General features: G+C 34.8%; 1 long non-coding RNA gene across 1 annotated transcript; it reads right to left on the bottom strand.

Moving 5' to 3' along the window:
• Nucleotides 1-315: 315 nt before the first annotated feature.
• On the bottom strand, nt 316-5,279 carry LOC125683185 (uncharacterized). The gene is made up of 3 exons (XR_007372809.2): nt 5,135-5,279; nt 3,172-3,295; nt 316-990 (listed from the first exon to the last, which is right to left on the bottom strand). It is a non-coding gene; the product is annotated as an uncharacterized LOC125683185 (long non-coding RNA).
• Nucleotides 5,280-9,616: the final 4,337 nt, after the last annotated feature.

Raw genomic sequence — 9,616 nt, 5'->3', positions numbered from 1 at the left:
TACACAAGAAAGATATTTCATTGAACTGAGAATCAATTCCAAAATACTTTTAAATAATTGTTATAATGAGGGTTTTAGGAGAAATCAACACCAATCATGGTTCAAAGAGTTATATTGTCTTAATCACATTAACCCTAAAATATTTAAACAATGTCACATGGCATAGTGTCTAAAACATATATATACAAGCATGTGAATGCATACTGTAATTTACATTATAGCAACCAACATGACTATTTTAGATCAGAACCTTGCTTTGGCAAGCATAGTCTATTAAAGCACAAACACTTTAAGTATCAAAGACAATTCAATAAATACATGTGTATAATTTATTATACAATCATACATATCTGACATTAATAATACATATCAGAAGGTGCTAAACATTTTGAATATATAAATGCATAGTAAATAAAAAAATATTTCTGTAAACTTCTCCTGTGGTTAGCAAGTTTAACAGTACAAAGGTATGGCTTGGACAAAATTCATGGGTGTTTTTGTAGGGGATGGTGGAGTGGGATGGGAGAGTTCAAAGAACAAATTCTGTTCATGAATAGCCTTTAGCATTCATACCAAATGAAATTCTGTAAAGCTCCACATTTAAAGTATTTCAAGGATAAAAAAAACACCCCCAGAAAATGTGAATACATGAAAATGTATCTGATTAGTTAAATACATAAAACTATGGAACAGAAATCAGCTGGCAATAAAAGCAAGTGTACAAAGTCATGGAAACAAATGTATATTCTACAACATCTCATGATGTTAAAGAATCATCAAATGCATCATGCACTCCCTCAGATATATGTAGAGATGACGAGCAGAGGTCCAGTCTCTCAAGGTGTCAGGCAAAGGCAGATCATGCTGATGCAAAATACATGTTGCCACACATGTAATATCTTCATCAATATCTTGGAAATTGTTTAAATATGAGTCTCTGCAAACGAGGCGCTGTATTTTGTTGAACTGCATAGAAGTATTGTGAAGTACCTAAAATCGAAAAAAAAATCTATTATAATTGCACAATGAATCTCTAGACATATTCAACATACCCAGTATATAAATTGAACAAGAGACCCACAGGCCTAAATTTATCGGTCACCTGAGTACTAGTGAAAAATTATCACTACTCCCAAGGGCTATGGAATCTAGAAATAATTTCCTGTTCTGAAATCTTATCTAAATTTTAACATTCAGCAAAAGTATAAAACAAGATGTGTTCTTACAACTTCAATGCCCTCATAAGTGCATACATTGATGAAAGGCTTCACATAATACAACAGATGTTTGTAAAACACACATGCCCCCAGGGTGCAAAATTGAAAAGAGTTATACACACACATCATTTAATTGATAGTAGTATCATCAATGCAAAATATTGAGCGGACAATATCTTCCTATGTCAAGAGTGGATTGACCATGTGACCTCAAAATCAATAGGGGTCATCTTCTTCTGAAGATATACCAGTGTACCAAGTTTGATGTCTGTCAAGGAAAGGGTTCTCTAGACATTAAGTGGTCAGTTTATTCCTATGTCCAGTTTGACCTTTAACCATTTGACCTCAAAATCTAAAGGGGTCATCTACTCCTTAGGATGTACCAGTGTACCAAGTTTGATGTCTGTCAAGCAAAGGGTTCTCAAGATATTGAGCGGACAGTCTATTCCTATGTCCAGAGGAGACTGACCTTTGACCTGAAAAACAATATGGGTCCTCTTCTCATAACCAACCCACATATGAAATATCATTATGATCAAGTGAATGGTTCACAAGATATTGAGCAGACAACATGTGGTCTACCGACCGAATGACAGGTGCAAAGCAAAATACCCCGCTTCTTTGAAGGGGGGGGGGGCATAATAGGTATATCAACATTAAAAGATTATACTAATTTGGACCCATCCTAGAGTCAAAACCCTGGGTTGTGAAATTCACCATTTTTTGTACATCTTTTCTGCTATTCCTTGGTATAAATGCATTTACATTTTCTACAGTATCAGCAAACTTGCACATAAACACTATATTCTAAGTTTGGCCCCACCCTGGAGTCAGAACCCCTACCCCAGGGACCATGAAATTTACAATTGTGGTAAAGACTTCCTGCTGCACATCTTAATGCATTAATTTTTCCTAATCGTGCGGTTCTAGAGAAGACGATTTTTGAAAATGGGTCAAATTTGGACAGTTTTTGCCCCACCTCTAAGGTCCTAGGAGTGCAGGAATCCTAAAATTTACAATTTATGTCCCCCTTGTCCCAAAGATGCTTCACACTAAATTTGAAAAGAATTGGACTGGTAGTTATCAAGAAGAAGTTAAAAATGTTCAATTGTTAACGCATGACAGCGGATGACAACCAATTTAGTATCAGGGGTCCGTGTTTGCCCAACTTTCTAATTTGTATTACTTATATGAGTTATGAGATTGATCACTCTTCGTTCATCACCTTTTATTGTAATCCCAACCTAAGGGTCATGACATAACCTAACTTCAATAACAATTCACATACTGTATACCATCTTCTATTCATGACCATTAGTTGACAATTTAGCAATTTACAACTGGTTCTCGGTGACCAATATTTGCGACCAAGATAATCTTAAACAAATACAAAATACATTAATGATAAAGTTCTCGCACACTTCACGAAAATTTCTCACATGCGAATAGAAGTTGGTTTACAGTATCATGGGTATGCCTCAATATCAATATGACAAACATGACCTTGCTATTCTGGAAAAGAACCTTTTTAAAAGATATTCCTTTCTGAATGCATAAACCTACTTCATGGGCCACAATTTGACTAAATTTGAATCTAAACTATGTCGTCAAGCTTTCATGAACATTTCAACTTGTCTAGCCAGTGGTTCTCAAGATAAAGATTTTTAAATGACCCCACCTATTTTTGCCTTTTCTTGATTATCTCCCTTTTGAAGGATGGGTGACCCTCCATTTAAACATCCCAATTATCCAACTTTGAAGGCCTATTTGTGCCAAGTTTAATTGAACTTGGCCAGGTGGTTCTAGAGAAGATAAAATGCAGTTTACAGACAGATAACAGACAAGAGGTGGTCAGAAAAGCTCACTTGATCTACTAATAATAAATATATCATGTCACTGTGTGTGTAAAATCTCACATAGATATATACATGTAGCACTATTTTATTTGTGTTACCTTGATTTGCTCCAGATTTTCCCTAAGGAACTGAATTGCCATTTCCTTCTAAACAGGATTCAATGAAATGCTGCAATGATTCCATTCTCTGTTCCAGGATCCACACAGATCTTTTGAGGACACCCTTAAAAAAATATGACAAAATTTCAAACTTTAAACTTCCATGCATGGAATTTTAACATCAGAGCAGATTCTGTCTCATTTCAATTCTTGTGTAAAGGGACTGTCTAGGGTAATTCCATACATTTTATATCCAGGTCCAAAAGGAAAACAAATTCTCAGTGTTTAGAAATAATTATATTCTGTTGTAGTTGAACATATATGTTATAGATATGAAACATTATCTTATGAAATCCAAGGGCAGTGGTGGATTTAAGGGGGAGGGGAGATACACAAGGGCAGCGGTGGAGTTAAGGGGGGGGGGGGTTGCAGCCCCCCCCCATAAATTTTCAAATTTAAGGTAAATCGTGGTATCTTGTTTAGAAAAGTATACTAAACGATAAAACTGATACTTATTTCACCTTATTAAAAATAGAAAATAGTACAAATGACTTAAATAGGAGATGTATTTCAAGCCCTATAAAATCTGTAAAAATCCAGGAGCTTCCGGGGGCTTTGCCCTCTGGGCCCCCATCAGGGCTTTGCTTTGGACCCCCTGGAGGCCTCAAGGCAGCCCCCATACCGCCTGCCTAATAAAGTGGCGACATTAATATTTAGTAATTATTGTTAATTGAAAATGAAGCAATTTTTTGCCATAGGTGTAACATGAGGTTAAAGATTAATATGATACTTTATCAAATTATCAGGAACTGAAGTTCTCTGATTGGTCCAGACTCTCTTTCCAAATGGGTGTAACTCAGAGTGAGTTCACCTCAAATGAAGTTCCAGGAGGTTTATTCGGGTTCCCCTCTTAAGAAACTGTAGATTTGCTTACAATTTTATCAACCAATCAAATTGCACATTTTAACGGATGTGTCGTTGTGAAGATACACAATGGCAGACGCCAAGTATCAAAGAGACAAAACACCTTTATTACTTTAATATTGATGTAATATTTATTGTTATAATACTCTTTTCCACTTTTTAAAAACAGTTTTGATTCAGAAACTGTTTACATATACCCAGTAATTATGGTGTTTTTTTTTTTTTTTTTTTTTTTACACAACACATCTTCTTTTGTGTTTATATTTGCTGGAGGCGGGAACTAAACATTTATCACCATAGAACATTACAGACCAAAGGGGGGGGGTATTATTTGGTGAACAAAAGTTATTTTCCTTCCATTTAACATGACTGCATTTCAATTCACTGCCAAGGGGAGGGGGGGGGTTTCCATGAACATTTTCATAGTAATGTAACAGTTAAACTTTATGTTAAAAAAATAATAGGAGGGTCCCCTCCCCCAATACTATGTGTCTGGGACTGTACAATTTAATTACATTCTAAAATATCATTATTGTGTCTCCATAATATACTATATAGATCTACAGAGAGACAATTGTACCGAGATGTTTGGCACCCCCCCCCCCTTTTCTTCGACCCCATCGAAAGCAACTGGATGACTGCGACAGTCTGAATACCCTTGCCTTATTTTATTTTGAGGACAACAGGCTACTACTACTAGCGACTAAGTTGTGTCACTTATACTTCTATCAGTGATAGGGTCATAATATACATGTACATGTAGTGATTCATACATATTTATCTATCGGAGCATTTTCAAGCTACAAATAAATGATGGGGCTACAATGGCTTGAACACTCTTTCAAGAGGAAGATATCACATCAGTTGTAACAGGGAATTTAGAATGAATTCATTAAAACCCACTGATAATGTCCCTGTACCTGACCCTATGACCCTAGTCTGAGAATATGGCCAATGTTAAGCTTTTTAGAGCTCCTAACAGATGATGAGGTACCTGACCGTTGCACATAATCACACATGTATGTTATTGTAGCATTACCTCTATCCATGAGTCATTAAGTTGAATAACGGTTAGGTCTGTCAGACAATAAAGTACTGTAATCATACGTGCAGCTTGCGTCACGTGCTAATCTCTCTCAATGGGGTGCTTCTTTTCGTCACGCTTCAAATAATATCTGCCTTCACGCTTCAAATAATATCTGCCTTCACGCTTCATATAATAGCTGCCAATCTGAAGTCGGAGATTATTATTGTGAATCCGATTCAGACAAACGTTTTCTGTTTCAAGCGTCCAAATCTTTTCCACCAACAATAATAATCTTGTCTTTTTGGCTGGTCCAGAATTATTATTGTCAGTACAGATTATATTCTGTAGCGTTCAAATACAAAAGATAATTATTGTTGGCGATGTTCAGTAATTATTATTGTGGTGGAAAGAGTATATTCATAAAGATAATGTGTGACTTTAAATCGAGTCAGTTTTTATAATTATTGCGGCAGTATTTATAATTATAATCATGTCATAAATAAAGAATATTTTTCTTTTGGGGATGAAATTATAATTTGGTGTCTGAGATTCGGGACAGATTATTATTATCGCTGCGATATAATAATAATATCGGCAAATAGGGGGAAATTTTTATTTTTGGAAGAGATTATAATTTTTGTATTTTATATAGGGAAAAATAATAATAATGTGGGGGTACCCTACGGCTTTCCATATAGGGGAAAATTTTTATTTTTGGAAGAGATTATAATTTTTGCATTTTATATAGGGAAAAATAATAATAATGTGGGGGTACCCTACGGCTTTCCATACTACGGCTTTCCATACTATAGATGTTTTTTGTCCTGTCTGCGTGTCCAAATCTTTAACATTGCTCATAACTTTTGAATGGTGAGTGATAGATAGGGCTATCATATTTCACACATATTATATCTTATATTTCACATTCTTTGTGACAATTATGTTGATGTGACCTTGACCTGATTTCAAGAAAACTTAACTTCCTCAATATCTCCTGAAATATTTAAGGTTGCTCACTACACCTTCAAATAATTTCTCAGATCAGCTCAGCATGAAATGATTTAATTATGAAAAATATGATGACATATAAGAAGTATATGTGTCAAAAAGGCAAAAATAAGCAATTTTGGAGAGAGAGATAGATGGTTTTCAAAACTTTATTGCAGTAGACAACATAAAACAAAGCAAAAAAAAAAAAAAAAAAAACCGCGGATTTGAACTCGGGATCTGCGGGTCAGTTATCGGATACCTTATCTACTGAGCTACGTAAATATACAAACAAATCGATTGCAATACAAGTATTTTCACAAAACATTTGAATCACCATCTTGTGACTTAGTCATAAAATATGCAAGTGTTAATGTAGTGAGCTGCCGTAAGGTAGGGATTTTGTATATAAATTTCTGATGGCAAGACCTTTCATCATAATCTATGACTTTGACCTCCTGAACAGCAAGGTCATGCTAATCATATCCCCACGTTGTGTGAATTCATGTTCGGTTAAGTTCTGACGCTTTGGTACTAAGTTGGGGGGGGGGACCATATAGGGTTAGGTAGTCTGTTTCATTCTTGTCTCCATTACAATTTGCTTAATATAATCGATCGGAAAGGAAGATATCTACATTTATTTTTTTATTTATTGTTTTGTCAACATTCCTCACAATGGTCTAGATCCTTTAACTTGGCTATTAGTGACCAACAATTTAAACTAATTAAATATGAAAATTAATAACAAATGTAACACAATCTGCATCAGTACATGTAGAATGCCAGAAAGAGCATGTGCACGTGTTATAATAGTATGGGTGTGAAAACTGGGGACCGACCTGACTAACTAAGGATCTAAAAAATGTGGGTCACATACATTAAAACTAATATGACTTTCTGATTAAGCATATCTCAATTTCTAGTCAACAAAAACAAGGTTTTTTTAAAAAACTATTTTATCTCTAAGACAACCTAATGCAATGGTGACAACTTCCTTACAAATCAGCTGTTCAATAGTCAATCATTTCCAAGATAAATTTTAACAAACTTAATCTAATTAAAATTATATTGTTTTTGGTGTAGCGATCATAGAACCGATTTTTTTTTTTAAATTGGATTGAAAGCAATATTTCAAAAATTGTACAATAAGATATGAACAATTGATTAAAGATTAATAAATTGTTACATTATATTTTTCTCCAAGCCAAGCTTTAAAAGTACTTTTTAAAATTGTTTTCTAGACATTTGCGACATGCTTAATCAGAAAACCAAACCATATTAGTGTATGTTTTAATGCATATAGCCTACATTCTTGTAGAGTATGTCTTCAATTACACCGTTGCGAATCAGGCGTGACTTTGATATTAAAATAGCTTTATACGAAAGAAACACAAAGAAAATTTCAAACAAGAAAGTAACTCCTTTATCAATAACGAATTGTCACAATTCTCATTAACAAAAATATATAAATATAAAATGGTAGTTCTGCATGCGATAGAAGCAGAGAACACTGGCATGTTTTTTGGTTTTCAGTCAAAAACTTTTCGACCGCCAAAATACTATCAGGTGTTACTTACTCGTTTGATATTTCCGTTGTGTTGACTTTCCGTGTACTTGATCATGTAAAATTCACATGATTTACCACTGTGAATTAGACATTCTCTTGCGTACCATTTCATAGAGTACATATACATGTATTGTATGAAATAATGGGGGAAATATATCTCCTATTTCTTCGGAATATTCTGTGCGGTAGGTTTTTCTAAGGACTAGTTAAATCACCTGTGGAACATGAATTGGAGCTTAAATATATGACGTTTCATAATGAATGGATATATTCGATCATCTGTGTATCTAAAATTTATCTTTTTTTCTTCTACAGGATCATGTACATGAGACAAGATCTAAAAAATGTAGATACACGAGAAATAAAACTTTTTTTAAAGATAACTAATATAATATAATTATATTAAGCCTATACAGGCTATCTATAGGCTCTTCATATATGGGAAAATCGTTTTTCAATGCTAAATAAGAAAGTCTTCCGTTTATCTTTAGGCTTACAGGCTTAATTAACACCTTATATGTATATAATCTTAATATTGGAATCCGATCTGAAGCTTGGTCGATCGTCCGAAGAGCCATTGTTATTTATGATAGCAGGCGATAAAGAGATTTGACAGACGAACCACTTATTTGTAACTATGGATTCTAAAAATGTTACATAGAGACAAAAAGTGGTAAAATTTGTCATTTCTCAGAGGCAAACTATTGTTTTCAAAGTCCTTGTCTTTTCCCGTCAACTGTACGACGCAAATAAAGTTCAAATCTGTTCAAATTCGACATTCCGGAATATACAGAAGCTATCAGAGGGCAGCTTTCGTCAAAAATAAAATGAAAGATCCACTGATCAACACATTCGACGCCATATTGGATTACAAGGCGAACTACATTGGGAGCAGGTTAGCGAGCGATCGCGAGCACTTTGGCGAACTCTATCGTTCAGAAGCGAGCGCCCGCGAACAATCGCGAGCGCTCACTCTGCTGAACAGGCCTCCGGGTTCGCATGGTATATAAGGGAACGAGTTTTGCTACGCTTCGCTTCACATCAGTGTCTTCGATTTACCTGTGCGGGTAGCTTCGACAGGAACACGTACATCTCCGATACTAATTTATAGTACATCAAGAAGAAATGAAATCACGTTTTGGAACACCAAGCAGTGCTCAAATCACAATAAAAATATCGTATAGTAGTAAATCATTCTAAAAACTTTGGATAAATAAATATAGAATGCCTTTTCTTTGCGTGAATGTGCGTACATTTGCAATAAATATGTCAAAACTATACAAAACACGCGGAGAAATATTTCACCTATCATCTATTGATGAAATGGAATAAGCAAACGGTATAAAATCTATACCATTCACACTTACTTCAAGCAAAATACAAATACATAAATGCTACTGTACTTATAAACATGACATGGTCAATGTATGCTCGCCATGAAAAAGCATCGAATGCGGACGACTATTTACATATACCTGGGTCTACTCGTAATATTTGTAAAGGACCGCAGATGTATGCGTACACTTGTCGAAAATACTCCAAGTAGTAAAACTCCCTTTATTTGCATAATCCATGAAACAAAACGATAAACTCCATTTGTATTCCAACAGTAAATACCATTGCCCATTGTACAGACTGCGACACACTTAGCCCGTGCCGATCAGCTATCTTCAATCAGGGGAAGTATCGGAGTATAATATTTACCCGGTATTGTGCATGAATCCTTATACCGTATGATTTACTGGTCAGAATATTGCAGATTTATAAATCAGGAAATCATTTAGGTAGATAAATAATTTGCATATACAACACTGTACGAGTGTATGGGATGAGAGAGAGAGAGAGAGAGAGAGAGAGAGAGAATTCAACCGGTGATCTTGTAATAATCGCGCTCTTATAAAGACAAATGATATCGTTAATTCAATAAAAGAGAACAGTAA

Source organism: Ostrea edulis, chromosome 6 (genome assembly GCF_947568905.1).
Source record: "Ostrea edulis chromosome 6, xbOstEdul1.1, whole genome shotgun sequence".
In the NCBI taxonomy this organism is placed as follows: domain Eukaryota; kingdom Metazoa; phylum Mollusca; class Bivalvia; order Ostreida; family Ostreidae; genus Ostrea; species Ostrea edulis.
Note: the sequence above shows the minus strand (reverse complement) of the source record. Positions and strands in the feature narration are given on the sequence as shown.